The sequence below is a fragment of the Rhinoderma darwinii genome, chromosome 4, assembly GCF_050947455.1.
Source record: "Rhinoderma darwinii isolate aRhiDar2 chromosome 4, aRhiDar2.hap1, whole genome shotgun sequence".
In the NCBI taxonomy this organism is placed as follows: Eukaryota; Metazoa; Chordata; class Amphibia; order Anura; family Rhinodermatidae; genus Rhinoderma; species Rhinoderma darwinii.
The window spans coordinates 330,892,089-330,913,583 of NC_134690.1; positions in this window are offsets into that span (position 1 = coordinate 330,892,089).

Below are 21,495 nucleotides of genomic sequence, written 5' to 3' on the forward strand. Positions count from 1 at the left end.
ATCATCTATAAATCATTTACCTAAGAGTGGGGTGTTCCTGCCCAAAAAAAAACAGATCCCTAATTATCTTATTCCTTCCTGACAACCACAATGGACGCATATGTCAACTTGAGAGAGGTTCCATTCATCACAGTAGACGCATATCCATCGAGGCATGGGAACTGCTACTGGTTGCCCCCAGGACTTAAAGATTTGATCTACTTTTTTCTGACTAATGACACAATTTCTAAATTCCTAACATAACCCACTATTCCCAATCCATCCCCCCAGAAATTACACCCTCCACATCATTACACATAACCTATAGAATATTTGTCTCATCCTAATTTGTCCTATGAAACATAACACCCCCTGTACAAATAAAAACATTAGAGACAGTCAGTGGTCAGAAAGAGTAGGAAGATACACACATCTGTTGCTTTCACCTATAGGAGCCACCATTTCCCATAGAGCTCTGATTGCCCACAGGTACTTGGTTTCCCCAAGACTTAAAGATTTGATGTACTTTTTTCTGACTAATGACACAATTTCTACATTCAAAACAACACACACCATTCCCCATCCAAGCCCCACAGAAATGACACCCTTTATAACATCATGCTTAGTCGATATAATATTTGTTAGTCCATATTTTGTCCTATCAAACATAGTATTTATTCCCATATTTCCTATATTGCAAAATATCCGCACTTACAATGATCTCCCAACGCTACATATCTCTTCCTCTATTAATAACCTTTCATAAGGAAGCCCTTTAAAAAAACATAATAACAGTCAGTGGTCAGAAAAAATAGGAGTATACTCAATTCCGTTGTTTTCACCTATAGGGGCCACCATTTTCCATAGAACTCTGATTGTGCACAAGTACTTGGTTGCCCCCAGGACTTAAAGATTTGATCTACTTTTTTCTGACTAATGACACAATTTCTACATTCCTAACATAACCCACTATTCCCAATCCATCCCCCCAGAAATTACACCCTCCACATCATTACTCATAACCTGTAGAATATTTTTCTCATCCTAATTTGTCCTATTAAACATAACACCCCCTGTACAAATAAAAACTTTAAAAACAGTCAGTGGTTAGAAAAAATAGGAAGATACACATATCTGTCGTTTTCACCTATATCAGCCACCATTTCCCATAGAGCTCTGATTGCCCACAGGTACTTGGTTGCCCCAAAGACATAAAGATATGATCTACTTTCTTCTGGCTTCTACATTCAAAACATAGCCCACAATTCCCATCCCCCCAGAAATTACACCATCCAGATCATTACTCATAATCTATAGAATATTTGTCACATCCTAATTTGTCCTATTAAACATAACACCCCTGTACAAATGTAAACATTAAAAACAGTCAGTGGACAGAAGAAAACGGAAGTGTTAGAGTGATCTCCATCAACCTTAAGTTCCTTTTGTTGATAACAGAATTTGTCCAGGATTCAATCAAATTCACAAAAATGACAGATCGGCAGAGATTTCACATACAATGGTTTGATGTACAGAAATCTAAAATGGCTGTGAACGGAGCCTTTATTTATAGGTTCACGCTTTCACTTAACACACATGAACCAATGCCATGTATACAAATGCATGCATTCAAAAATACTTCTATATAAGGTAATGACTTTCTTCCTAGAATCCTTTCAAACACATCAACTATTTATTAGTTTGGATTGCTAGATGACGTCATCTTAATTCCATGTATTCAAATGATGGGGAAAGGGAATGGAAATCTTAAAACATATCTTATACATATCTCATACATATCTAATTGAATATAATGCCGTTTTTTTGATAATTTATACAATTTATCCAAATTACTCTAATAGCATCCAACGATTCTATCCCTATGGGACCTGATATCCTCTGAAGGTGAAAACTTGGATCCTCCTATCCCTTCCTAAACTAGTATAGTGGCCATTAGATTGGGGAATCTACCTATCATGAGTTACAGCCGAAACTGTGGTATATCACGGATTATATGGGTAGCCATATAAACAGTGGGATCATCAAACTTGCCTTGAGATCCTTTCCCACAGATCATCTATAAATCATTTACCTAAGAGTGGGGTGTTCCTGCCAAAAAAAAACAGATCCCTAATTATCTTATTCCTTCCTGACAACCACAATGGACGCATGTGTCAGCTTGAGAGGGGTTACATTCATCACAGTAGACGCATATCCATCGAGGCATGGGAACTGCTACTGGTTGCCCCCAGGACTTAAAGATTTGATCTACTTTTTTCTGACTAATGACACAATTTCTAAATTCCTAAAATAACCCACTATTCCCAATCCATCCCCCCAGAAATTACACCCTCCACATCATTACACATAACCTATAGAATATTTGTCTCATCCTAATTTGTCCTATGAAACATAACACCCCCTGTACAAATAAAAACATTAGAGACAGTCAGTGGTCAGAAAGAGTAGGAAGATACACACATCTGTTGCTTTCACCTATAGGAGCCACCATTTCCCATAGAGCTCTGATTGCCCACAGGTACTTGGTTTCCCCAAGTCTTAAAGATTTGATGTACTTTTTTCTGACTAATGACACAATTTCTACATTCAAAACAACACACACCATTCCCCATCCAAGCCCCACAGAAATGACACCCTTTATAACATCATGCTTAGTCGATATAATATTTGTTAGTCCATATTTTGTCCTATCAAACATAGTATTTATTCCCATATTTCCTATATTGCAAAATATCCGCACTTACAATGATCTCCCAACGCTACATATCTCTTCCTCTATTAATAACCTTTCATAAGGAAGCCCTTTAAAAAAACATAATAACAGTCAGTGGTCAGAAAAAATAGGAGTATACTCAATTCCGTTGTTTTCACCTATAGGGGCCACCATTTTCCATAGAACTCTGATTGTGCACAAGTACTTGGTTGCCCCCAGGACTTAAAGATTTGATCTACTTTTTTCTGACTAATGACACAATTTCTACATTCCTAACATAACCCACTATTCCCAATCCATCCCCCCAGAAATTACACCCTCCACATCATTACTCATAACCTATAGAATATTTTTCTCATCCTAATTTGTCCTATTAAACATAACACCCCCTGTACAAATAAAAACTTTAAAAACAGTCAGTGGTTAGAAAAAATAGGAAGATACACATGTCTGTCGTTTTCACCTATATCAGCCACCATTTCCCATAGAGCTCTGATTGCCCACAGGTACTTGGTTGCCCCAAAGACATAAAGATATGATCTACTTTCTTCTGGCTTCTACATTCAAAACATAGCCCACAATTCCCATCCCCCCAGAAATTACACCATCCAGATCATTACTCACAATCTATAGAATATTTGTCACATCCTAATTTGTCCTATTAAACATAACACCCCTGTACAAATGTAAACATTAAAAACAGTCAGTGGACAGAAGAAAACGGAAGTGTTAGAGTGATCTCCATCAACCTTAAGTTCCTTTTGTTGATAACAGAATTTGTCCAGGATTCAATCAAATTCACAAAAATGACAGATCGGCAGAGATTTCACATACAATGGTTTGATGTACAGAAATCTAAAATGGCTGTGAACGGAGCCTTTATTTATAGGTTCACGCTTTCACTTAACACACATTAACCAATGCCATGTATACAAATGCATGCATTCAAAAATACTTCTATATAAGGTAATGACTTTCTTCCTAGAATCCTTTCAAACACATCAACTATTTATTAGTTTGGATTGCTAGATGACGTCATCTTAATTCCATGTATTCAAATGATGGGGAAAGGGAATGGAAATCTTAAAACATATCTTATACATATCTCATACATATCTAATTGAATATAATGCCGTTTTTTTCATAATTTATACAATTTATCCAAATTACTCTAATAGCATCCAACGATTCTATCCCTATGGGACCCGATATCCTCTGAAGGTGAAAACTTGGATCCTCCTATCCCTTCCTAAACTAGTATAGTGGCCATTAGATTGGGGAATCTACCTATCATGTGTTACAGCCGAAACTGTGGTATATCACGGATTATACGGGTAGCCATATAAACAGTGGGATCATCAAACTTGCCTTGAGATCCTTTCCCACAGATCATCTATAAATCATTTACCTAAGAGTGGGGTGTTCCTGCCAAAAAAAAACAGATCCCTAATTATCTTATTCCTTCCTGACAACCACAATGGACGCATATGTCAACTTGAGAGGGGTTCCATTCATCACAATAGACGCATATCCATCGAGGCATGGGAACTGCTACTGGTTGCCCCCAGGACTTAAAGATTTGATCTACTTTTTTCTGACTAATGACACAATTTCTAAATTCCTAACATAACCCACTATTCCCAATCCATCCCCCCAGAAATTACACCCTCCACATCATTACACATAACCTATAGAATATTTGTCTCATCCTAATTTGTCCTATGAAACATAACACCCCCTGTACAAAAAAAAACATTAGAGACAGTCAGTGGTCAGAAAGAGTAGGAAGATACACACATCTGTTGCTTTCACCTATAGGAGCCACCATTTCCCATAGAGCTCTGATTGCCCACAGGTACTTGGTTTCCCCAAGACTTAAAGATTTGATGTACTTTTTTCTGACTAATGACACAATTTCTACATTCAAAACAACACACACCATTCCCCATCCAAGCCCCACAGAAATGACACCCTTTATAACATCATGTTTAGCCGATATAATATTTGTTAGTCCATATTTTGTCCTATCAAACATAGTATTTATTCCCATATTTCCTATATTGCAAAATATCCGCACTTACAATGATCTCCCAACGCTACATATCTCTTCCTCTATTAATAACCTTTCATAAGGAAGCCCTTTAAAAAAACATAATAACAGTCAGTGGTCAGAAAAAATAGGAGTATACTCAATTCCGTTGTTTTCACCTATAGGGGCCACCATTTTCCATAGAACTCTGATTGTGCACAAGTACTTGGTTGCCCCCAGGACTTAAAGATTTGATCTACTTTTTTCTGACTAATGACACAATTTCTACATTCCTAACATAACCCACTATTCCCAATCCATCCCCCCAGAAATTACACCCTCCACATCATTACTCATAACCTGTAGAATATTTTTCTCATCCTAATTTGTCCTATTAAACATAACACCCCCTGTACAAATAAAAACTTTAAAAACAGTCAGTGGTTAGAAAAAATAGGAAGATACACATATCTGTCGTTTTCACCTATATCAGCCACCATTTCCCATAGAGCTCTGATTGCCCACAGGTACTTGGTTGCCCCAAAGACATAAAGATATGATCTACTTTCTTCTGGCTTCTACATTCAAAACATAGCCCACAATTCCCATCCCCCCAGAAATTACACCATCCAGATCATTACTCATAATCTATAGAATATTTGTCACATCCTAATTTGTCCTATTAAACATAACACCCCTGTACAAATGTAAACATTAAAAACAGTCAGTGGACAGAAGAAAACGGAAGTGTTAGAGTGATCTCCATCAACCGTAAGTTCCTTTTGTTGATAACAGAATTTGTCCAGGATTCAATCAAATTCACAAAAATGACAGATCGGCAGAGATTTCACATACAATGGTTTGATGTACAGAAATCTAAAATGGCTGTGAACGTAGCCTTTATTTATAGGTTCACGCTTTCACTTAACACACATTAACCAATGCCATGTATACAAATGCATGCATTCAAAAATACTTCTATATAAGGTAATGACTTTCTTCCTAGAATCCTTTCAAACACATCAACTATTTATTAGTTTGGATTGCTAGATGACGTCATCTTAATTCCATGTATTCAAATGATGGGGAAAGGGAATGGAAATCTTAAAACATATCTTATACATATCTCATACATATCTAATTGAATATAATGCCGTTTTTTTGATAATTTATACAATTTATCCAAATTACTCTAATAGCATCCAACGATTCTATCCCTATGGGACCTGATATCCTCTGAAGGTGAAAACTTGGATCCTCCTATCCCTTCCTAAACTAGTATAGTGGCCATTAGATTGGGGAATCTACCTATCATGAGTTACAGCCGAAACTGTGGTATATCACGGATTATATGGGTAGCCATATAAACAGTGGGATCATCAAACTTGCCTTGAGATCCTTTCCCACAGATCATCTATAAATCATTTACCTAAGAGTGGGGTGTTCCTGCCAAAAAAAACCAGATCCCTAATTATCTTATTCCTTCCTGACAACCACAATGGACGCATGTGTCAGCTTGAGAGGGGTTACATTCATCACAGTAGACGCATATCCATCGAGGCATGGGAACTGCTACTGGTTGCCCCCAGGACTTAAAGATTTGATCTACTTTTTTCTGACTAATGACACAATTTCTAAATTCCTAAAATAACCCACTATTCCCAATCCATCCCCCCAGAAATTACACCCTCCACATCATTACACATAACCTATAGAATATTTGTCTCATCCTAATTTGTCCTATGAAACATAACACCCCCTGTACAAATAAAAACATTAGAGACAGTCAGTGGTCAGAAAGAGTAGGAAGATACACACATCTGTTGCTTTCACCTATAGGAGCCACCATTTCCCATAGAGCTCTGATTGCCCACAGGTACTTGGTTTCCCCAAGTCTTAAAGATTTGATGTACTTTTTTCTGACTAATGACACAATTTCTACATTCAAAACAACACACACCATTCCCCATCCAAGCCCCACAGAAATGACACCCTTTATAACATCATGCTTAGTCGATATAATATTTGTTAGTCCATATTTTGTCCTATCAAACATAGTATTTATTCCCATATTTCCTATATTGCAAAATATCCGCACTTACAATGATCTCCCAACGCTACATATCTCTTCCTCTATTAATAACCTTTCATAAGGAAGCCCTTTAAAAAAACATAATAACAGTCAGTGGTCAGAAAAAATAGGAGTATACTCAATTCCGTTGTTTTCACCTATAGGGGCCACCATTTTCCATAGAACTCTGATTGTGCACAAGTACTTGGTTGCCCCCAGGACTTAAAGATTTGATCTACTTTTTTCTGACTAATGACACAATTTCTACATTCCTAACATAACCCACTATTCCCAATCCATCCCCCCAGAAATTACACCCTCCACATCATTACTCATAACCTATAGAATATTTTTCTCATCCTAATTTGTCCTATTAAACATAACACCCCCTGTACAAATAAAAACTTTAAAAACAGTCAGTGGTTAGAAAAAATAGGAAGATACACATGTCTGTCGTTTTCACCTATATCAGCCACCATTTCCCATAGAGCTCTGATTGCCCACAGGTACTTGGTTGCCCCAAAGACATAAAGATATGATCTACTTTCTTCTGGCTTCTACATTCAAAACATAGCCCACAATTCCCATCCCCCCAGAAATTACACCATTCAGATCATTACTCACAATCTATAGAATATTTGTCACATCCTAATTTGTCCTATTAAACATAACACCCCTGTACAAATGTAAACATTAAAAACAGTCAGTGGACAGAAGAAAACGGAAGTGTTAGAGTGATCTCCATCAACCTTAAGTTCCTTTTGTTGATAACAGAATTTGTCCAGGATTCAATCAAATTCACAAAAATGACAGATCGGCAGAGATTTCACATACAATGGTTTGATGTACAGAAATCTAAAATGGCTGTGAACGGAGCCTTTATTTATAGGTTCACGCTTTCACTTAACACACATTAACCAATGCCATGTATACAAATGCATGCATTCAAAAATACTTCTATATAAGGTAATGACTTTCTTCCTAGAATCCTTTCAAACACATCAACTATTTATTAGTTTGGATTGCTAGATGACGTCATCTTAATTCCATGTATTCAAATGATGGGGAAAGGGAATGGAAATCTTAAAACATATCTTATACATATCTCATACATATCTAATTGAATATAATGCCGTATTTTTGATAATTTATACAATTTATCCAAATTACTCTAATAGCATCCAACGATTCTATCCCTATGGGACCCGATATCCTCTGAAGGTGAAAACTTGGATCCTCCTATCCCTTCCTAAACTAGTATAGTGGCCATTAGATTGGGGAATCTACCTATCATGTGTTACAGCCGAAACTGTGGTATATCACGGATTATACGGGTAGCCATATAAACAGTGGGATCATCAAACTTGCCTTGAGATCCTTTCCCACAGATCATCTATAAATCATTTACCTAAGAGTGGGGTGTTCCTGCCAAAAAAAACCAGATCCCTAATTATCTTATTCCTTCCTGACAACCACAATGGACGCATGTGTCAGCTTGAGAGGGGTTACATTCATCACAGTAGACGCATATCCATCGAGGCATGGGAACTGCTACTGGTTGCCCCCAGGACTTAAAGATTTGATCTACTTTTTTCTGACTAATGACACAATTTCTAAATTCCTAAAATAACCCACTATTCCCAATCCATCCCCCCAGAAATTACACCCTCCACATCATTACACATAACCTATAGAATATTTGTCTCATCCTAATTTGTCCTATGAAACATAACACCCCCTGTACAAATAAAAACATTAGAGACAGTCAGTGGTCAGAAAGAGTAGGAAGATACACACATCTGTTGCTTTCACCTATAGGAGCCACCATTTCCCATAGAGCTCTGATTGCCCACAGGTACTTGGTTTCCCCAAGTCTTAAAGATTTGATGTACTTTTTTCTGACTAATGACACAATTTCTACATTCAAAACAACACACACCATTCCCCATCCAAGCCCCACAGAAATGACACCCTTTATAACATCATGCTTAGTCGATATAATATTTGTTAGTCCATATTTTGTCCTATCAAACATAGTATTTATTCCCATATTTCCTATATTGCAAAATATCCGCACTTACAATGATCTCCCAACGCTACATATCTCTTCCTCTATTAATAACCTTTCATAAGGAAGCCCTTTAAAAAAACATAATAACAGTCAGTGGTCAGAAAAAATAGGAGTATACTCAATTCCGTTGTTTTCACCTATAGGGGCCACCATTTTCCATAGAACTCTGATTGTGCACAAGTACTTGGTTGCCCCCAGGACTTAAAGATTTGATCTACTTTTTTCTGACTAATGACACAATTTCTACATTCCTAACATAACCCACTATTCCCAATCCATCCCCCCAGAAATTACACCCTCCACATCATTACTCATAACCTATAGAATATTTTTCTCATCCTAATTTGTCCTATTAAACATAACACCCCCTGTACAAATAAAAACTTTAAAAACAGTCAGTGGTTAGAAAAAATAGGAAGATACACATGTCTGTCGTTTTCACCTATATCAGCCACCATTTCCCATAGAGCTCTGATTGCCCACAGGTACTTGGTTGCCCCAAAGACATAAAGATATGATCTACTTTCTTCTGGCTTCTGCATTCAAAACATAGCCCACAATTCCCATCCCCCCAGAAATTACACCATCCAGATCATTACTCATAATCTATAGAATATTTGTCACATCCTAATTTGTCCTATTAAACATAGCACCCCTGTACAATTGTAAACATTAAAAACAGTCAGTGGACAGAAGAAAACGGAAGTGTTAGAGTGATCTCCATCAACCTTAAGTTCCTTTTGTTGATAACAGAATTTGTCCAGGATTCAATCAAATTCACAAAAATGACAGATCGGCAGAGATTTCACATACAATGGTTTGATGTACAGAAATCTAAAATGGCTGTGAACGGAGCCTTTATTTATAGGTTCACGTTTTCACTTAACACACATTAACCAATGCCATGTATACAAATGCATGCATTCAAAAATACTTCTATATAAGGTAATGACTTTCTTCCTAGAATCCTTTCAAACACATCAACTATTTATTAGTTTGGATTGCTAGATGACGTCATCTTAATTCCATGTATTCAAATGATGGGGAAAGGGAATGGAAATCTTAAAACATATCTTATACATATCTCATACATATCTAATTGAATATAATGCCGTTTTTTTGATAATTTATAAAATTTATCCAAATTACTCTAATAGCATCCAACGATTCTATCCCTATGGGACCCGATATCCTCTGAAGGTGAAAACTTGGATCCTCCTATCCCTTCCTAAACTAGTATAGTGGCCATTAGATTGGGGAATCTACCTATCATGAGTTACAGCCGAAACTGTGGTATATCACGGATTATACGGGTAGCCATATAAACAGTGGGATCATCAAACTTGCCTTGAGATCCTTTCCCACAGATCATCTATAAATCATTTACCTAAGAGTGGGGTGTTCCTGCCAAAAAAAAACAGATCCCTAATTATCTTATTCCTTCCTGACAACCACAATGGACGCATATGTCAACTTGAGAGGGGTTCCATTCATCACAATAGACGCATATCCATCGAGGCATGGGAACTGCTACTGGTTGCCCCCAGGACTTAAAGATTTGATCTACTTTTTTCTGACTAATGACACAATTTCTAAATTCCTAAAATAACCCACTATTCCCAATCCATCCCCCCAGAAATTACACCCTCCACATCATTACACATAACCTATAGAATATTTGTCTCATCCTAATTTGTCCTATGAAACATAACATCCCCTGTACAAAAAAAAACATTAGAGACAGTCAGTGGTCAGAAAGAGTAGGAAGATACACACATCTGTTGCTTTCACCTATAGGAGCCACCATTTCCCATAGAGCTCTGATTGCCCACAGGTACTTGGTTTCCCCAAGACTTAAAGATTTGATGTACTTTTTTCTGACTAATGACACAATTTCTACATTCAAAACAACACACACCATTCCCCATCCAAGCCCCACAGAAATGACACCCTTTATAACATCATGTTTAGCCGATATAATATTTGTTAGTCCATATTTTGTCCTATCAAACATAGTATTTATTCCCATATTTCCTATATTGCAAAATATCCGCACTTACAATGATCTCCCAACGCTACATATCTCTTCCTCTATTAATAACCTTTCATAAGGAAGCCCTTTAAAAAAACATAATAACAGTCAGTGGTCAGAAAAAATAGGAGTATACTCAATTCCGTTGTTTTCACCTATAGGGGCCACCATTTTCCATAGAACTCTGATTGTGCACAAGTACTTGGTTGCCCCCAGGACTTAAAGATTTGATCTACTTTTTTCTGACTAATGACACAATTTCTACATTCCTAACATAACCCACTATTCCCAATCCATCCCCCCAGAAATTACACCCTCCACATCATTACTCATAACCTATAGAATATTTTTCTCATCCTAATTTGTCCTATTAAACATAACACCCCCTGTACAAATAAAAACTTTAAAAACAGTCAGTGGTTAGAAAAAATAGGAAGATACACATGTCTGTCGTTTTCACCTATATCAGCCACCATTTCCCATAGAGCTCTGATTGCCCACAGGTACTTGGTTGCCCCAAAGACATAAAGATATGATCTACTTTCTTCTGGCTTCTACATTCAAAACATAGCCCACAATTCCCATCCCCCCAGAAATTACACCATCCAGATCATTACTCATAATCTATAGAATATTTGTCAGATCCTAATTTGTCCTATTAAACATAACACCCCTGTACAAATGTAAACATTAAAAACAGTCAGTGGACAGAAGAAAACGGAAGTGTTAGAGTGATCTCCATCAACCTTAAGTTCCTTTTGTTGATAACAGAATTTGTCCAGGATTCAATCAAATTCACAAAAATGACAGATCGGCAGAGATTTCACATACAATGGTTTGATGTACAGAAATCTAAAATGGCTGTGAACGGAGCCTTTATTTATAGGTTCACGTTTTCACTTAACACACATTAACCAATGCCATGTATACAAATGCATGCATTCAAAAATACTTCTATATAAGGTAATGACTTTCTTCCTAGAATCCTTTCAAACACATCAACTATTTATTAGTTTGGATTGCTAGATGACGTCATCTTAATTCCATGTATTCAAATGATGGGGAAAGGGAATGGAAATCTTAAAACATATCTTATACATATCTCATACATATCTAATTGAATATAATGCCGTTTTTTTGATAATTTATACAATTTATCCAAATTACTCTAATAGCATCCAACGATTCTATCCCTATGGGACCCGATATCCTCTGAAGGTGAAAACTTGGATCCTCCTATCCCTTCCTAAACTAGTATAGTGGCCATTAGATTGGGGAATCTACCTATCATGTGTTACAGCCGAAACTGTGGTATATCACGGATTATACGGGTAGCCATATAAACAGTGGGATCATCAAACTTGCCTTGAGATCCTTTCCCACAGATCATCTATAAATCATTTACCTAAGAGTGGGGTGTTCCTGCCAAAAAAAAACAGATCCCTAATTATCTTATTCCTTCCTGACAACCACAATGGACGCATATGTCAACTTGAGAGGGGTTCCATTCATCACAGTAGACGCATATCCATCGAGGCATGGGAACTGCTACTGGTTGCCCCCAGGACTTAAAGATTTGATCTACTTTTTTCTGACTAATGACACAATTTCTAAATTCCTAAAATAACCCACTATTCCCAATCCATCCCCCCAGAAATTACACCCTCCACATCATTACACATAACCTATAGAATATTTGTCTCATCCTAATTTGTCCTATGAAACATAACACCCCCTGTACAAAAAAAAACATTAGAGACAGTCAGTGGTCAGAAAGAGTAGGAAGATACACACATCTGTTGCTTTCACCTATAGGAGCCACCATTTCCCATAGAGCTCTGATTGCCCACAGGTACTTGGTTTCCCCAAGACTTAAAGATTTGATGTACTTTTTTCTGACTAATGACACAATTTCTACATTCAAAACAACACACACCATTCCCCATCCAAGCCCCACAGAAATGACACCCTTTATAACATCATGTTTAGCCGATATAATATTTGTTAGTCCATATTTTGTCCTATCAAACATAGTATTTATTCCCATATTTCCTATATTGCAAAATATCCGCACTTACAATGATCTCCCAACGCTACATATCTCTTCCTCTATTAATAACCTTTCATAAGGAAGCCCTTTAAAAAAACATAATAACAGTCAGTGGTCAGAAAAAATAGGAGTATACTCAATTCCGTTGTTTTCACCTATAGGGGCCACCATTTTCCATAGAACTCTGATTGTGCACAAGTACTTGGTTGCCCCCAGGACTTAAAGATTTGATCTACTTTTTTCTGACTAATGACACAATTTCTACATTCCTAACATAACCCACTATTCCCAATCCATCCCCCCAGAAATTACACCCTCCACATCATTACTCATAACCTATAGAATATTTTTCTCATCCTAATTTGTCCTATTAAACATAACACCCCCTGTACAAATAAAAACTTTAAAAACAGTCAGTGGTTAGAAAAAATAGGAAGATACACATGTCTGTCGTTTTCACCTGTATCAGCCACCATTTCCCATAGAGCTCTGATTGCCCACAGGTACTTGGTTGCCCCAAAGACATAAAGATATGATCTACTTTCTTCTGGCTTCTACATTCAAAACATAGCCCACAATTCCCATCCCCCCAGAAATTACACCATCCAGATCATTACTCATAATCTATAGAATATTTGTCAGATCCTAATTTGTCCTATTAAACATAACACCCCTGTACAAATGTAAACATTAAAAACAGTCAGTGGACAGAAGAAAACGGAAGTGTTAGAGTGATCTCCATCAACCTTAAGTTCCTTTTGTTGATAACAGAATTTGTCCAGGATTCAATCAAATTCACAAAAATGACAGATCGGCAGAGATTTCACATACAATGGTTTGATGTACAGAAATCTAAAATGGCTGTGAACGGAGCCTTTATTTATAGGTTCACGCTTTCACTTAACACACATTAACCAATGCCATGTATACAAATGCATGCATTCAAAAATACTTCTATATAAGGTAATGACTTTCTTCCTAGAATCCTTTCAAACACATCAACTATTTATTAGTTTGGATTGCTAGATGACGTCATCTTAATTCCATGTATTCAAATGATGGGGAAAGGGAATGGAAATCTTAAAACATATCTTATACATATCTCATACATATCTAATTGAATATAATGCCGTTTTTTTGATAATTTATACAATTTATCCAAATTACTCTAATAGCATCCAACGATTCTATCCCTATGGGACCCGATATCCTCTGAAGGTGAAAACTTGGATCCTCCTATCCCTTCCTAAACTAGTATAGTGGCCATTAGATTGGGGAATCTACCTATCATGTGTTACAGCCGAAACTGTGGTATATCACGGATTATACGGGTAGCCATATAAACAGTGGGATCATCAAACTTGCCTTGAGATCCTTTCCCACAGATCATCTATAAATCATTTACCTAAGAGTGGGGTGTTCCTGCCAAAAAAAAACAGATCCCTAATTATCTTATTCCTTCCTGACAACCACAATGGACGCATATGTCAACTTGAGAGGGGTTCCATTCATCACAGTAGACGCATATCCATCGAGGCATGGGAACTGCTACTGGTTGCCCCCAGGACTTAAAGATTTGATCTTCTTTTTTCTGACTAATGACACAATTTCTAAATTCCTAAAATAACCCACTATTCCCAATCCATCCCCCCAGAAATTACACCCTCCACATCATTACACATAACCTATAGAATATTTGTCTCATCCTAATTTGTCCTATGAAACATAACACCCCCTGTACAAAAAAAAACATTAGAGACAGTCAGTCGTCAGAAAGAGTAGGAAGATACACACATCTGTTGCTTTCACCTATAGGAGCCACCATTTCCCATAGAGCTCTGATTGCCCACAGGTACTTGGTTTCCCCAAGACTTAAAGATTTGATGTACTTTTTTCTGACTAATGACACAATTTCTACATTCAAAACAACACACACCATTCCCCATCCAAGCCCCACAGAAATGACACCCTTTATAACATCATGTTTAGCCGATATAATATTTGTTAGTCCATATTTTGTCCTATCAAACATAGTATTTATTCCCATATTTCCTATATTGCAAAATATCCGCACTTACAATGATCTCCCAACGCTACATATCTCTTCCTCTATTAATAACCTTTCATAAGGAAGCCCTTTAAAAAAACATAATAACAGTCAGTGGTCAGAAAAAATAGGAGTATACTCAATTCCGTTGTTTTCACCTATAGGGGCCACCATTTTCCATAGAACTCTGATTGTGCACAAGTACTTGGTTGCCCCCAGGACTTAAAGATTTGATCTACTTTTTTCTGACTAATGACACAATTTCTACATTCCTAACATAACCCACTATTCCCAATCCATCCCCCCAGAAATTACACCCTCCACATCATTACTCATAACCTATAGAATATTTTTCTCATCCTAATTTGTCCTATTAAACATAACACCCCCTGTACAAATAAAAACTTTAAAAACAGTCAGTGGTTAGAAAAAATAGGAAGATACACATGTCTGTCGTTTTCACCTATATCAGCCACCATTTCCCATAGAGCTCTGATTGCCCACAGGTACTTGGTTGCCCCAAAGACATAAAGATATGATCTACTTTCTTCTGGCTTCTGCATTCAAAACATAGCCCACAATTCCCATCCCCCCAGAAATTACACCATCCAGATCATTACTCATAATCTATAGAATATTTGTCACATCCTAATTTGTCCTATTAAACATAACACCCCTGTACAATTGTAAACATTAAAAACAGTCAGTGGACAGAAGAAAACGGAAGTGTTAGAGTGATCTCCATCAACCTTAAGTTCCTTTTGTTGATAACAGAATTTGTCCAGGATTCAATCAAATTCACAAAAATGACAGATCGGCAGAGATTTCACATACAATGGTTTGATGTACAGAAATCTAAAATGGCTGTGAACGGAGCCTTTATTTATAGGTTCACGTTTTCACTTAACACACATTAACCAATGCCATGTATACAAATGCATGCATTCAAAAATACTTCTATATAAGGTAATGACTTTCTTCCTAGAATCCTTTCAAACACATCAACTATTTATTAGTTTGGATTGCTAGATGACGTCATCTTAATTCCATGTATTCAAATGATGGGGAAAGGGAATGGAAATCTTAAAACATATCTTATACATATCTCATACATATCTAATTGAATATAATGCCGTTTTTTTGATAATTTATACAATTTATCCAAATTACTCTAATAGCATCCAACGATTCTATCCCTATGGGACCCGATATCCTCTGAAGGTGAAAACTTGGATCCTCCTATCCCTTCCTAAACTAGTATAGTGGCCATTAGATTGGGGAATCTACCTATCATGAGTTACAGCCGAAACTGTGGTATATCACGGATTATACGGGTAGCCATATAAACAGTGGGATCATCAAACTTGCCTTGAGATCCTTTCCCACAGATCATCTATAAATCATTTACCTAAGAGTGGGGTGTTCCTGCCAAAAAAAAACAGATCCCTAATTATCTTATTCCTTCCTGACAACCACAATGGACGCATATGTCAACTTGAGAGGGGTTCCATTCATCACAATAGACGCATATCCATCGAGGCATGGGAACTGCTACTGGTTGCCCCCAGGACTTAAAGATTTGATCTACTTTTTTCTGACTAATGACACAATTTCTAAATTCCTAAAATAACCCACTATTCCCAATCCATCCCCCCAGAAATTACACCCTCCACATCATTACACATAACCTATAGAATATTTGTCTCATCCTAATTTGTCCTATGAAACATAACACCCCCTGTACAAAAAAAAACATTAGAGACAGTCAGTGGTCAGAAAGAGTAGGAAGATACACACATCTGTTGCTTTCACCTATAGGAGCCACCATTTCCCATAGAGCTCTGATTGCCCACAGGTACTTGGTTTCCCCAAGACTTAAAGATTTGATGTACTTTTTTCTGACTAATGACACAATTTCTACATTCAAAACAACACACACCATTCCCCATCCAAGCCCCACAGAAATGACACCCTTTATAACATCATGTTTAGCCGATATAATATTTGTTAGTCCATATTTTGTCCTATCAAACATAGTATTTATTCCCATATTTCCTATATTGCAAAATATCCGCACTTACAATGATCTCCCAACGCTACATATCTCTTCCTCTATTAATAACCTTTCATAAGGAAGCCCTTTAAAAAAACATAATAACAGTCAGTGGTCAGAAAAAATAGGAGTATACTCAATTCCGTTGTTTTCACCTATAGGGGCCACCATTTTCCATAGAACTCTGATTGTGCACAAGTACTTGGTTGCCCCCAGGACTTAAAGATTTGATCTACTTTTTTCTGACTAATGACACAATTTCTACATTCCTAACATAACCCACTATTCCCAATCCATCCCCCCAGAAATTACACCCTCCACATCATTACTCATAACCTATAGAATATTTTTCTCATCCTAATTTGTCCTATTAAACATAACACCCCCTGTACAAATAAAAACTTTAAAAACAGTCAGTGGTTAGAAAAAATAGGAAGATACACATGTCTGTCGTTTTCACCTATATCAGCCACCATTTCCCATAGAGCTCTGATTGCCCACAGGTACTTGGTTGCCCCAAAGACATAAAGATATGATCTACTTTCTTCTGGCTTCTACATTCAAAACATAGCCCACAATTCCCATCCCCCCAGAAATTACACCATCCAGATCATTACTCATAATCTATAGAATATTTGTCACATCCTAATTTGTCCTATTAAACATAACACCCCTGTACAAATGTAAACATTAAAAACAGTCAGTGGACAGAAGAAAACGGAAGTGTTAGAGTGATCTCCATCAACCTTAAGTTCCTTTTGTTGATAACAGAATTTGTCCAGGATTCAATAAAATTCACAAAAATGACAGATCGGCAGAGATTTCACATACAATGGTTTGATGTACAGAAATATAAAATGGCTGTGAACGGAGCCTTTATTTATAGGTTCACGCTTTCACTTAACACACATTAACCAATGCCATGTATACAAATGCATGCATTCAAAAATACTTCTATATAAGGTAATGACTTTCTTCCTAGAATCCTTTCAAACACATCAACTATTTATTAGTTTGGATTGCTAGATGACGTCATCTTAATTCCATGTATTCAAATGATGGGGAAAGGGAATGGAAATCTTAAAACATATCTTATACATATCTCATACATATCTAATTGAATATAATGCCGTTTTTTTGATAATTTATACAATTTATCCAAATTACTCTAATAGCATCCAACGATTCTAGCCCTATGGGACCCGATATCCTCTGAAGGTGAAAACTTGGATCCTCCTATCCCTTCCTAAACTAGTATAGTGGCCATTAGATTGGGGAATCTACCTATCATGAGTTACAGCCGAAACTGTGGTATATCACGGATTATACGGGTAGCCATATAAACAGTGGGATCATCAAACTTGCCTTGAGATCCTTTCCCACAGATCATCTGTAAATCATTTACCTAAGAGTGGGGTGTTCCTGCCAAAAAAAAACCAGATCCCTAATTATCTTATTCCTTCCTGACAACCACAATGGACGCATATGTCAACTTGAGAGGGGTTCCATTCATCACAATAGACGCATATCCATCGAGGCATGGGAACTGCTACTGGTTGCCCCAGGACTTAAAGATTTGATCTACTTTTTTCTGACTAATGACACAATTTCTAAATTCCTAAAATAACCCACTATTCCCAATCCATCCCCCCAGAAATTACACCCTCCACATCATTACACATAACCTATAGAATATTTGTCTCATCCTAATTTGTCCTATGAAACATAACACCCCCTGTACAAAAAAAAACATTAGAGACAGTCAGTGGTCAGAAAGAGTAGGAAGATACACACATCTGTTGCTTTCACCTATAGGAGCCACCATTTCCCATAGAGCTCTGATTGCCCACAGGTACTTGGTTTCCCCAAGACTTAAAGATTTGATGTACTTTTTTCTGACTAATGACACAATTTCTACATTCAAAACAACACACACCATTCCCCATCCAAGCCCCACAGAAATGACACCCTTTATAACATCATGTTTAGCCGATATAATATTTGTTAGTCCATATTTTGTCCTATCAAACATAGTATTTATTCCCATATTTCCTATATTGCAAAATATCCGCACTTACAATGATCTCCCAACGCTACATATCTCTTCCTCTATTAATAACCTTTCATAAGGAAGCCCTTTAAAAAAACATAATAACAGTCAGTGGTCAGAAAAAATAGGAGTATACTCAATTCCGTTGTTTTCACCTATAGGGGCCACCATTTTCCATAGAACTCTGATTGTGCACAAGTACTTGGTTGCCCCCAGGACTTAAAAATTTGATCTACTTTTTTCTGACTAATGACACAATTTCTACATTCCTAACATAACCCACTATTCCCAATCCATCCCCCCAGAAATTACACCCTCCACATCATTACTCATAACCTATAGAATATTTTTCTCATCCTAATTTGTCCTATTAAACATAACACCCCCTGTACAAATAAAAACTTTAAAAACAGTCAGTGGTTAGAAAAAATAGGAAGATACACATGTCTGTCGTTTTCACCTATATCAGCCACCATTTCCCATAGAGCTCTGATTGCCCACAGGTACTTGGTTGCCCCAAAGACATAAAGATATGATCTACTTTCTTCTGGCTTCTACATTCAAAACATAGCCCACAATTCCCATCCCCCCAGAAATTACACCATCCAGATCATTACTCACAATCTATAGAATATTTGTCACATCCTAATTTGTCCTATTAAACATAACACCCCTGTACAAATGTAAACATTAAAAACAGTCAGTGGACAGAAGAAAACGGAAGTGTTAGAGTGATCTCCATCAACCTTAAGTTCCTTTTGTTGATAACAGAATTTGTCCAGGATTCAATAAAATTCACAAAAATGACAGATCGGCAGAGATTTCACATACAATGGTTTGATGTACAGAAATCTAAAATGGCTGTGAACGGAGCCTTTATTTATAGGTTCACGCTTTCACTTAACACACATTAACCAATGCCATGTATACAAATGCATGCATTCAAAAATACTTCTATATAAGGTAATGACTTTCTTCCTAGAATCCTTTCAAACACATCAACTATTTATTAGTTTGGATTGCTAGATGACGTCATCTTAATTCCATGTATTCAAATGATGGGGAAAGGGAATGGAAATCTTAAAACATATCTTATACATATCTCATACATATCTAATTGAATATAATGCCGTTTTTTTGATAATTTATACAATTTATCCAAATTACTCTAATAGCATCCAACGATTCTATCCCTATGGGACCCGATATCCTCTGAAGGTGAAAACTTGGATCCTCCTATCCCTTCCTAAACTAGTATAGTGGCCATTAGATTGGGGAATCTACCTATCATGAGTTACAGCCGAAACTGTGGTATATCACGGATTATACGTGTAGCCATATAAACAGTGGGATCATCAAACTTGCCTTGAGATCCTTTCCCACAGATCATCTATAAATCATTTACCTAAGAGTGGGGTGTTCCTGCCAAAAAAAACCAGATCCCTAATTATCTTATTCCTTCCTGACAACCACAATGGACGCATATGTCAACTTGAGAGGGGTTCCATTCATCACAGTAGACGCATATCCATCGAGGCATGGGAACTGCTACTGGTTGCCCCCAGGACTTAAAGATTTGATCTACTTTTTTCTGACTAATGACACAATTTCTAAATTCCTAAAATAACCCACTATTCCCAATCCATCCCCCCAGAAATTACACCCTCCACATCATTACACATAACCTATAGAATATTTGTCTCATCCTAATTTGTCCTATGAAACATAACACCCCCTGTACAAAAAAAAACATTAGAGACAGTCGGGTCAGAAAGAGTAGGAAGATACACACATCTGTTGCTTTCACCTATAGGAGCCACCATTTCCCATAGAGCTCTGATTGCCCACAGGTACTTGGTTTCCCCAAGACTTAAAGATTTGATGTACTTTTTTCTGACTAATGACACAATTTCTACATTCAAAACAACACACACCATTCCCCATCCAAGCCCCACAGAAATGACACCCTTTATAACATCATGTTTAGCCGATATAATATTTGTTAGTCCATATTTTGTCCTATCAAACATAGTATTTATTCCCATATTTCCTATATTGCAAAATATCCGCACTTACAATGATCTCCCAACGCTACATATCTCTTCCTCTATTAATAACCTTTCATAAGGAAGCCCTTTAAAAAAACATAATAACAGTCAGTGGTCAGAAAAAATAGGAGTATACTCAATTCTGTTGTTTTCACCTATAGGGGCCACCATTTTCCATAGAACTCTGATTGTGCACAAGTACTTGGTTGCCCCCAGGACTTAAAGATTTGATCTACTTTTTTCTGACTAATGACACAATTTCTACATTCCTAACATAACCCACTATTCCCAATCCATCCCCCCAGAAATTACACCCTCCACATCATTACTC